This window comes from Gorilla gorilla, chromosome 12, assembly GCF_029281585.2.
Source record: "Gorilla gorilla gorilla isolate KB3781 chromosome 12, NHGRI_mGorGor1-v2.1_pri, whole genome shotgun sequence".
Taxonomy (NCBI): domain Eukaryota; kingdom Metazoa; phylum Chordata; class Mammalia; order Primates; family Hominidae; genus Gorilla; species Gorilla gorilla.
Window position 1 is genome coordinate 124,237,873 of NC_073236.2, and position 11,497 is coordinate 124,249,369.

Sequence of the window (11,497 nt, forward strand, 5' to 3'; positions counted from 1 at the left end):
CAACATTTATACAAGCACACCTTGCATGCCAGGCACTGTTCCATGCATTTTGGATATGGTAGCACATTAATTCCCCAAACAAACCCATAAGGTGGTAAGTATTTTATCTCCATTTCCCACAGGAGGAAACTGAGATCTAGCAGGATCAATAACTTGTCCAAGGTTGAGATCTAGCAGGATCAATAACTTGTCCAAGGTCACAGCGTGAGTGAGGGGTAGAGCAAGAATTCAAACCCAAGGGTCTGGCTGCTCCTGGGTCCCGTGCCCAGAGACAAGTTCACCTGCAGCCATCCATGGCACATTTAACACTACCCGGCCACCCCTTCTGATCCCCCGACCCGGCTCTATTGACTCTGAAGAAAACTGCCTAAATTTATAGATTATGTGGACTGTTGCTTTTTACTCTCCAAAACACATTAAGTGATTTTGTCTGGAAATGTTTTACAAGCCCCAATTATGCCTCCTACATTCCCTCCCCGGTACAGCCCAGGTCCCCAGCCAGGACTGTAAAAGAGCCTTTTCTTCTTTCGAAAGCCTCTTAACTCTCTGCCCCCAGAGAGGGCCGGTTCTCGCGGAGTCTGGGAAAAGCCAAGCTCCCGTTCAGGCCCACGGGGAGTTTTGAGACTGACCGTCATGTCTCGGTCCTGCTCTCGCCCTTTTCACAAGGCTCTGTAATTAGGTTCAGAAACATGTTTATGATCCTGAGAACCAGCCTGTGTTATACTAGGTAAGTTCAAAGCTCTATTTCCCCCAATAACTCTCAGAACATTTCAGTAAACGCGGAGGCCTGGCCCACAGCCAGCTCTGAACAAAATCAGACTGCAGGCAAATACCTCCAGCCTCCCCTGCTCTGGGCAGCTTTGGAAAGAGGATGGGATTCAGGCTTGTACAGAACTGGGTTTCCTTCCAGGCCCCTCTCTCCACTGGCCAAATGACCTTGAGTACATTTCTTCACCTCTTTAAGCCTTGGCATCCTAATTTTTAGAATACAGATTTACTTAAAATGGGAGCCATAATAGCTATGGAGATTATAAAAACAGAATGATATTTAAATGTTAGTCCTTTCAAAAACTTGAGAGATTAAGGGGAATGCACCAATCTAACCATGGTAAAATAAATGAAGATGTCTAAGCCTTTATCCTTGACCTGGGAAAGTTGTCATTTAGTTAGTGTCAACTGAAAAATTCTGCCTTTTGGTTCGTATTCCAGTTTTTATTCTTTTCTTTTTTTTTTTGAGACGGAATCTCTGTTGCCCAGGCTGGGGTGCAGTGGCATGATCTCAGCTCACTGCAACCTCTGCCTCCAGGTTCAAGCAATTCTCCTACCTCAGCCTCCCAAGTAGCTAGGATTACAGGCACATGCCACCATGCCCAGCTAACTTTTGTATTTTTAGTAGAGATGGGATTTCACCATATTGGCCAGGCTGGTCTCGAACTTCTGACCTCAAGTGATCCGCCTGCCTTGGCCTCCCAAAGTGCTGGGATTATAGGCGTGAGCCACCACACCTTGCCTCAGTTTCTTTTTCTAGCCATCATAGGAAGTTCTGGGAAAGATCATTTAGATAAATTTTCTTATAAAGGAATAGCTCAGGATACCTGTAGGTCAATCTCAATCATACTGGCTTATAAAATGTTTGCCGTTTATCATTGTATATTGTGTCAAGTGAAAATTTTAAAGTATGTCCTTAGACTTTGCATAAATACTTTTAATTTCCTGGGTTTGCTTCTGTTTTAAAAAATATTTTGATGTTTTAATATCCTCCCAATCCTGCTTTTTTGTTTTAGTTTTAGTTTTGATAAAGGTTATTGACTGATTCTATCACTGATAATACCATTACAATGACTGCACACTTTCACTGACTTTGGAAATTCAGACTAAATAAAATCACTTAATCATATTGGGAAAAAAGAATGGGAATAATGGCTCTGGAGATTATAAGGACAAATGCTATATAATGTGGCTGGACGCGGTGGCTCATGCCTGTAATCCTGGCACTTTGGGAGGCCGAGGTGGGCGGATCACCTGAGGTCGGAGTTCAAGACCAGCCTGGCCAACACAGTGAAACCCCGTCTTTACTAAAAATACAAAAATTAGTGGAGTGTGGTGGTGGGTGCCTATAATTCCAGCTACTTGGGAGGCTGAGGCACAAGAATCACTTGAACCCAAGAGGCAGAGGTTGCAGTGAGTAGAGATCAGGCCACTGCACTCTACACTGGGCAACAAAGTGAGACTCTGTCTCAAAAAAAAAAAAAAATGCTACCTAATGTTAGTTGCCTTCCCTTTTCCTTCCTGGGGCTTGATGGGCCCCCACTCTGAAGAGGCAGGCCCCAAGGTGAATGAGAGCCAGGCCCTTCTCCTGGGAGGTCGTAGTTGCATTCTCTATCCTGGGAGATGGCATCCCCTCCCTATGGGGGCCTTGGCTTCAATCAGAGGGGCGTCGGCTCCAGAAGGCATTAAAACTGCGATAGGAAATGTGTTTCTGCAGCTGGGAGCAGCCCACGCACAGCAAAACCCCCATCACAGTCACAGAACAGCAGTGCCCAGATTTCACAGACAGGCTCCTCAAATCCTCACCGCTCACAGGATGGCTGTGATCGTTATTCCCATCTTACACATGATGAAACAGAAAGAACTTGCCTGAGACTTCACAGTGAGTCAGAGACAGAACTAAGGCTAGAACGTAGGTCAGAGCCAATCAAACCCCACGACCGTGTGCTGTGGGGAGACACGCCTCCCCTTCCTTCCCTGAGGCTTTGGGAAAGCTGAGCAGAGTCCTCACTGGCACTGGCAGGTCAAAGACCATGTGCCACTGGGGATTTTATCAGCAACCTCCCTCCCCTGGTCCCAAAGGGCGGGCCATCATTAGGATCCAGGGAGCTCAGAGGAACCACAGCACTCTTGGGCTCCTCCTCATCTCCCCTCCCTCCACCTGTTTTCTAACAGCGCTGTCCCTCCCGCCTTACATGGGTTGCACTTCCCACGAACATGGCTGCCTGCCCCTCCGCTTTCCCGTGGAGCTGTCCACCTTGCCAGCACATCCAGCAGCCCCTGCCTTCTTCTTCCCTACACCCGTCCTCACTGAAGGGGGCTGCAAGCTGCTTGGAAGGAGCACTGGACAGAGAGTCCAAAGACCCAGTTCGTATCTCAGCTCCACCACTGCTGCCTTGCTGTGTGACCCTGGGGAAACCTCCTGCCCTCTCTGGGCTTCACACACCACATATATAAAAGCACATTCAGCCCACATATCTCCAAAGGCCTACCTAGCTCTTGTACTCAAAATACCCTAGCCACAGCCTATCATTCTCGCATTGTCGCCATTCGACCTCAGCCCTAGGGACTATCCACACAAGACAGTTTAGAAGGAAAAAGCCTACATCTGGGTTTTAGGATTTTCTACTGCACAATGGTAAAAATCCTGACTCTTCAGAGATTCAGTGATTTAAAATAATGGAATCAAATAGGAATTTGACATTCATTTCTCCCAGTTAACAGTCCTGTGACCCCACCTGCATTACTCACATAGAAAGCGTGGCTTGCACCCCACAGGGTGGTGTGGCTGGAATGCTTAGGTAACTCAGGCGACTCCCATAAAGTGCCTGGGGCCCCAGGACGGCTCGGTGCATGGTACTGCTTTTCCCACAGCCGCAAGTAGCAGTGGGACTAGGAATGAGTCACTCTGCCTCTCTGGGTCTCCGTCATCCACTTGGGACAATGAGCAGGTTGCACTAGGAGAACTTCCTGGAGTTTTTTTTTTTTTTTTTCTTGAACCTGCTGTGTTTCTGTGGCAAATACATCAAGGTATATATGTCTTTCCCTTGGATATTGGGCCTTTTTAAAAAAAAAAAAAGCTTTATTGAGATATTATTCACATACCATACAGTTCACCCACTTACAGCATATAATTCCATGGTTACTATAGTCACAGAGTTGCACAACCATTGCTGCAATCAATTGTAAACCATTTTCACCATCTTGGAAAGAAACCCTGGCCCTATTGGCTGTCGCTTCTCACTCTCCCCAGTCCCTAGGCAAACACTCATCTACTTTCTGTTTCTCTGGTGTGGCCTCTTCTGGACATTTCCTATCAATGGAATCATTCCCTATGTGCTCTTCGTGCCTGGCTTCTTTCATTTAGCATAATGTATCCAGGGATCACTATGCTCTCCTGCCTCTTTCCACGTCCCCTCTTTCCCAGCCTCACCCTGCCTGCTCCCAGCGGGGCTGCAGCCTGTGGCCACTGGCTCACCTCTTTGTGGAGGCTTCCCAAGCCCCAAGTGCACCCTCCTCTGGAATGCTCCACTCAGTTGAGCAGTTGCATACTCGGCTGCCCGTACAGGCAGTTGTGGGGGTGCAGAGCCCTCTCAACCACTGCCTCCTGCCCCAGGAGATACATTTCCTAGTCCTTTCCACAATTTGAAAGGTTTTAAGACAAATCGACCTGCCGTTGACAGCACTAATTCCTTTCTTCCTCTCCAATGCTCCTGTCTCTTCTCGCTCTCTCTCTTTTTTTTTTTCTAAAGGGATGTTTTTGAGCTGTTGTGTGTATGGGATTTTTCCCTGTCTCCAGCTGTCACTGTGGTATGGGGATTGGTGTTAAGTAGTACTTACTGACTCCCACTGTGTTCCAGTTGCTGGGTGTGCAGTATCTCCTCTCCATGGGGTAGGCAGTGTTACCCCATTTTGCAAATGAGGACATGGAGGCTCAGGAAGAGTCTTGAATTTACTGAGGGTCGTTCCTCAGTATACTATCAGCAGAGTTAGGATTGGACCCAGTCTCTTTGCCTTCTTCTGCCTCCCGAGGGAGAGTCAAATCCATGAAAATTTCCTCCAATGCCTTAGACATAACCGAGCCCGCTGCAGACTCCTGCGCGTATTCACGGTTTTTTAGGAAAGGGCATCCCGAAGTTCTCCCTGATCTTTGCAAAAAAAGAGAGCACAGGAGTAGATGTGCAGGTGTAAATAAGACCAGAGGAAGGTGCCAAAGACCTGCTTCCTAGCACTTTGCTAATCATCATTAATGAAGTAAAACCATTGATGTGCTCATTATTTATCTCTCCACACTCTTGCCCTGGCTCTAAAGCCTTTGATGGCTCCCCATTACCTGCAGAAGCACTTTCAAGTTTCCTCCGTGTGGCACAAAAGGCCCTTCATGATTAGGGGAGCCACCTTCTCTGACATAGGGTCCCTGCTAGGCCTCCCCAACCTTCATTTTCCACTTCTCGAAATCTTTCAAAACAGTAAGATCAAGTAAAAATAGTTACCAACCGAGGTTAAGCACACTGGAATCACTAGAGTATAAGGTCTGGGGAGGGGGTTGTGGCTCCTTAACCGCCGCACAAAGGAACTACAGTTGTATCCCATTGCATTGGAGAGCACTGGAGGGATTCCAGGTCTATCAGTGTGGCAGTCAGATCCACTTGTCAGATATGAAAGCACAGATTTGTAAAGAAAGAAGAGGAAAGGTGCCATGGAGGCTAACGAACCCTGTGGGTGACCTCCACTTTACCTGTGAAGCAGCAGGTGAGAGAGCTGTGGGAGAGATGGAAGGTATGAAGCCAGTAGAGAATGTAGACATGGAGAAAGACAGGCAGCCATAGTGGGCATGCTCAAATTCCGGGAGCCAAGATATTGGAGAGCAGGGAGTAGTGGGTGAGCAGTGAGATTTGCCTTGAATGTAGCTCTCAACAGCCCAGGAAACCAACAGAGACGAAGAGAGATAGAGAAGTGTGGCCCCAGAACTGGGGTTGGCAAGTAAAATGGTCAGAGGGGCCTGGGGGAGCCTCAGGATTGGGGGGGGGGTGGTCATTTCTAGGTATTGAATATAAGTATCTATTGCTGCATTACAAGTCATCTCAAAACCCTGTGGTTCAGAGCAGCCATAGCCATGTATATCACCTTTCACAGTTTCTGGGGGAAAGGAATTTGGGAGCGGTGAGGTAGTTCTCTCCTGAGGTTATGGTCAGGCGATGGCTGAACTGCTGTCATCCGAAGGCTTGACTGAGGCTGGAGGACCCTCTTCCACAGTGGCCACTCACATAGCTGGCAAGTTGGCAAGAGGCCTCAGTGAGTTTCCACGTGAGTCTCTCTACAGGGTGGCTTGAGTATTCCCATAGCATGGTGGCTGGCCTTCCCTAGACTGAGTGGTCCAAGATACCAAGGCAGAACCTACAGTGCTTTTATGACCTTGGCTCAGAGGTCACATATCATCACTTCTGCTTATTCTTTGGATCATATGGGACCAGTCCTGATTCAGTGTGAGAGGGGATTACCCAGGAACATAAATACTAAGAAGTAATGTAACTGGGGGCCAAGTGTGGTGGCTCACACCTGTAATCCCAGCACGTTGGGAGGTGGAGGTGGGTGGATCACCTGAGTTCGGGAGTTTGAGATCAGCTTGACCAACATGGAGAAACCCCGTCTCTACTAAAAATACAAAATTAGCCAGGTGTGGTGGTGCATGACTGTAATCCCAGCTACTCGGGAGGCTGAGGCAGGAAAATTGCTTGAACCCAGGAGGCAGAGGTTGCGGTGAGCTGAGATTGTGCCACTGCACTCCAGCCTGGGCAACAGGAGTGAAACTGTCTCAAAAAAAAAAAAAAAAAAAAAAGTAGAAGTAATGTAATTGGTGGCCATCTTAGAGGCCAGCTACTATAAATGCATTTATGAAGCCCTACTATGTGCTAGGAAGGGTGACCATCATTGGTTAAGAACTATGTTATCTGCTATCTCATGAACCCTTCAAAATCTCTAGCATCTTGCACAGTGCCTGTGCAGAGTAGTAGCTCAATTTAAAAATGTGAACTCAGTGAACATCCTGAGATACAGATCTTATAACCCCAACCCCTCCACCTTCCAGCCTTCTTGGTAATGAATGGACAGCTGAGGCCCAGCTCTATCTAGCTGCTTGCCTGAGGTCATATAACCAATAAGGGAATGAGGTGAGATTCAAGCCCAAGTTATCTCTGGCTTCAAAACCTGAGTGTTTGCTGCCTCTCTGGGCTACCTTAACGGATACACTTCATTACAAAGTGGATGTCCACAGCCTCCCAGCCCGGCAGGACTCAGAGCTAGAAGGCCATCAGCAGAGAGCATCTCAGTGGCTCTTTTCAAGAGCTTGAGGCCCCTGAAGGCTGAAGTCCCCTGCCAGGCTGCCAGGCCAAGCTGCCCCTGAGGAGGCCAGGGAAAAGAACTGGGTCATCTGTTTACACTATTTCCAGCTGTACCTGTGTTTTTCACTTCCTGTATACAACTCTCAACAGACTATTCCTGACTCTTATCCCTCAGGAACTTCCAATTTCAGAGCCAGAGTCTCCAACAAGGCCAGGGAGGAAGGACAGGGCTCAGGAGCAGCCGGAGCCCACGCTTTAGTTAAGCACTTCCTTCCTAGTGGGGACTGGAAATCCCCATTTCCTACTGCATCCCTGGCAATTCTTCTGCAGGGCCTTCCAGACCAGACCTCTGGCTGTACCAGAAGGACCCCCCAGCCTTATCTCCTACTGCCTCTCTAAGCTCACCTCCTGGCTCAATCCAGAAGAACCCTTCTTCATGGATAAGTAAAGAGGAACAAGGACAAGCATCACATAAACTGGGTTCAGGTCTCCACTCGGCCACTGAGCTATAACTTTCACAAGTCACCTAACCTCTCTGAGCCACTCCAAAGAAGACATACAAATGGTCAACAGATAAAAGATGCTCAACATCATTAATTATCAGGGAAATGCAAATCAAAACCACAGTGAGATACCACCTCACACCTATTAGGATGACTATTATCAAAAAGACAAAAGATAGGGTTGGCAAAAATGTGGAGAGATTGGAACACTTAAAACACTTTTGGTGGGAATGTAGAATGGGACAGCAGCTCTAGAAAACAGGCTGAAGTGTCCTCAAAAAATTAAAAATAGAATTATCATATTATCCAGCAATCCCACTTCTTGGTATATATCCCAAAGAAGTAAAATCAGGAACTCAACGAGATATCTGCACTCTTGTGTCACTGCAGAATTATTCATAATAGCTGAGATGTGGCAACAACTTAAATGTCCATTGACCAATGAATGGATAAAGTAAATGTGGGCTGGACACACAGTGGAATATTATTCAGTCTTAAGAAATAAGTCGGCTGGGCACGGTGGCTCATGCCTGTAATCCCAGCACTTTGGGAGGTCGAGGCAGGCAGATCACAAGGTCAGGAGATGGAGACCATCCTGGCTAACACAGTGAAACCCCATCTCTACTAAAAAAAAAAATACAAAAAATTAGCCGGGTGTGGTGGTGGGCGCCTGTAGTCCTAGCTACTCAGGAGGCTGAGGCAGGAGAATGGTGTGAACCTGGGAGGCAGAGCTTGCAGTGAGCCGAGATCACGCCACTGCATTCCAGCCTGGGCGACAGAGCAAGACTCCGTCTCAAAACAAAAACAAAAACAAAAACAAAACAAAAAAAAACTGATCTTTTATGAGTAAAAAAAAAAAAAAAAAAAGTCCAAACCTTTGCAATCATGGTGCTTATGAGGAGGAAGGAATCGGACTTCTTGCTCCACCTCCTACTAGAATAGGAATGGCCTTGGTTGGTTCAGATTCGAAACAGCAGGTGGTAGGGGCTGGCTCCTGGTAAGCAAGGTGTTGCTATTTTCCCTGCCCTGCTTCCTTCCACTTGCCACATTCTGCTTGTCCTGCATGGTCTAGGTCTAGTTGCCCCTAGCTCCTAGAATGCCAGCTGACTCAGTCTCTTCAATGCCCTGGAGATTTTCTAAGACAAAGACAGGCTGTAAGTCTATGCATAGCTCCCCGACTTGTGGTATTTGTCTCTATATATTTTTTCCGTAGTGAACAGTGCCCTTGAAGGGCTTTTCAGGCTCCAGATTTAGCATTTGGCGGAGAGGTTTTGTGCCATTTGATCCTCCCAATAGAACCCTAGTCAGTTCAGGACATCAAATGTTTATTGCGTGAATGAATGAGGGAGCATAGACACCTGCAGAACCTAGAAGAGAATCAGACAGGTTTGGCTGGAGGGCTGGGAGCAGGGAGCTGCTAGAAGCTTGGGCTGTTGGTGGTCTCTGGTGTTGACTGAGTAGAGTCAGCGGTGCCTCTCCTCTGTCTCCCTCTGCCCCCTACTCCACCCCTGATCCACGTCTCCCCACTCCAGGTTCACACTTAAACCCCCAGCTGTTTCCTGTGGGGCCCCAGATCATTTGACCCTAAGAACAACAGAGCCCATGGCCTGCTTGTCATTTCCCAGGTAGGTCTGCCACCCAGACACTCTGCCACACTCAGAAGATAGGTACAAATGCTTTTATAGTTTTAAAGGAAGCTCCATTTTCACACACACTTCCAGTGATGCTGCTTTGACATCGTGAAGAATTCTTTTCTTGTTTTCCTAGGATGGAATTTGCAACGTGTTTTCTCAACTCACCCACGTCAGACTTGAGTGAAATGAACTCTGAGCATGTCTGCTTCTCCCAGCAAACTTCAGCTAATCCAAGGACAGTCATTAACTTGTTATTCTAAGTAATCCTCTGCTGAAAGCTGTGAGCCGCCTGGGGTGGACAAGGGCAGGGTTTTCAAGCACAAAAATATTGGACCTGCGGCTCCCATGAGGACAGACAGCCTCCCCAGAGGAGGGGAGGGATTCGACAGCCTCACTCCCAGACAGGACAGACAGAGGCATTTCAAACCCAGCTATGTTTCGGCCACCTTTGTATATGCTTTTGTCATTGTGTGGGGAATATTTTGTCGGCTTGTTGCTCACTAACATTCAGATCTTTGTTGTCGACAGAGGCTTTCCCAATTATCAAACCAGATTAACAGTGGAAGCAGCCTCTCGCATACATTTTTAAAACACACATCTTATTACATACCCTACCTAAAAAAAAAATCCTCAATACTTGCCCAGTAACTAGAGTTGTTAGATCCACTCCTTTGAGATCTTCCTTACGTGGCTCTTCCCTGCCATTTCCTTCTCCAACCACATCCTCCTACTCAACATCCCCCAATCCTATTAGGCTCCTCTGTGCCAAAATGCACTTGCACTGATTGTTCCCTTTGCCTAAAGTGCCTTTTCCTATTTTTCTAACAACAAATTCACACCTGCTTTCAAAGCAACTCACATATCCTAGCCAGGATTTTCTGCTCAAACATTTACCTCTATCTGACCCACCGCTTAGCAGGTTGAAATTATTTGTGTTAATGTCTGATTCTGCTCCATGCCATGAAGCTGCATCATTCCCTGAGTGCTCCTGAGAGTTCAAAGCCCCTTTAAAATTTCCAAAAGCATCACAACCTCACCTTCTCTTACTTCTAAAGTAATTCAGATCCAGTCCAAGCATGAGAAGACCACTGGAGGAGAAAGCCATTTTTTTCACTTGAGTTTAATATTTTTCTTCTTGAGCATGCTTCTAAGAGGCTGCTCTCTGCAGCCTATTCCCTGCTACCCATAAATTCTTTTCATCTTCCAAACCTCAACTGTGCTAACATGCAGGCTTTGATAGACAAACATGCAAACAGCTGCTGCCTTGGAGAATTCTAGCCTAGAAGCCTCAGCGTGCCTGTTCTGATTTCTTCCTTTCAAATATGAAAAAAGCTTCCCGGAAAAGTCAGAGGCTGTTCTTGACTAATGAAGACTAGAGTTTTGCCATGAGTACTTGTATGTGTGGGGCAGAGCTGGGGGAAGCTTACCCCAAGACCTCCAAGCCTTTATATCCTAGATCTTACCTGTGAAGTCCCTCCCGGAAAACATCACGGAGCAGTTTGGCAGACATTTGAGTCTGTTGCAAGCAAAGACATGTTCCCTCTGTGATTGGAATTTGATGTCTCCAATCATAAAAAACACAAAAATAGGTAGCACGTTTTTCTTATTGCCTACGATATGCCAAGCACCTTGAGGTGATTCACACAGACACTTACATCAAATGACTGCCATCTCTCTGTGGATTGTCTCTAGGTCTACCTCGCTCCCATCTCACATAGGAGGAAACTGGCATCCCCCTTCTTCCTTTGACCCCATAAATAAACAATGCACAGTGCCTGGTATAGGACATGCTTGGTGTAACAGGGAAAATCATTCACCCAGACAAGCATTGATGTTCAGAGCACTTAGTGGTGGAATACGTTATCACCAGCTCAAGCATGAGATGTTCAGCCACTCCGGCCCAGGAAATGTAAGCACGGGACGAACGGGTGGTTTTCCCACACCTCCCTTGCCAGCTCCAAGGGCTGAGGCTCTCCAGAGCTGGGCTTTGAGTGCCTCTCCTTCTCTCTGGGGAGAGCTCACAGCATGGCTGTCTCTACAGAGCACGAGGATAATGGGCAGATGAAGGTCAAAGCTACAGGCCCTAACCAACCACTATTGAGCACTTGTTGTGTGCCCAGACCTGTAAAGTGTTTTCATGAGCAGGGATTTGTGTGTGCTTTGTTTACCATGACATCCCCAGTGCCATGGCTGGCACACAGCAACCACTAATAAATACCTGTTGAATGAATAAAGAGACAATGAGATCAGT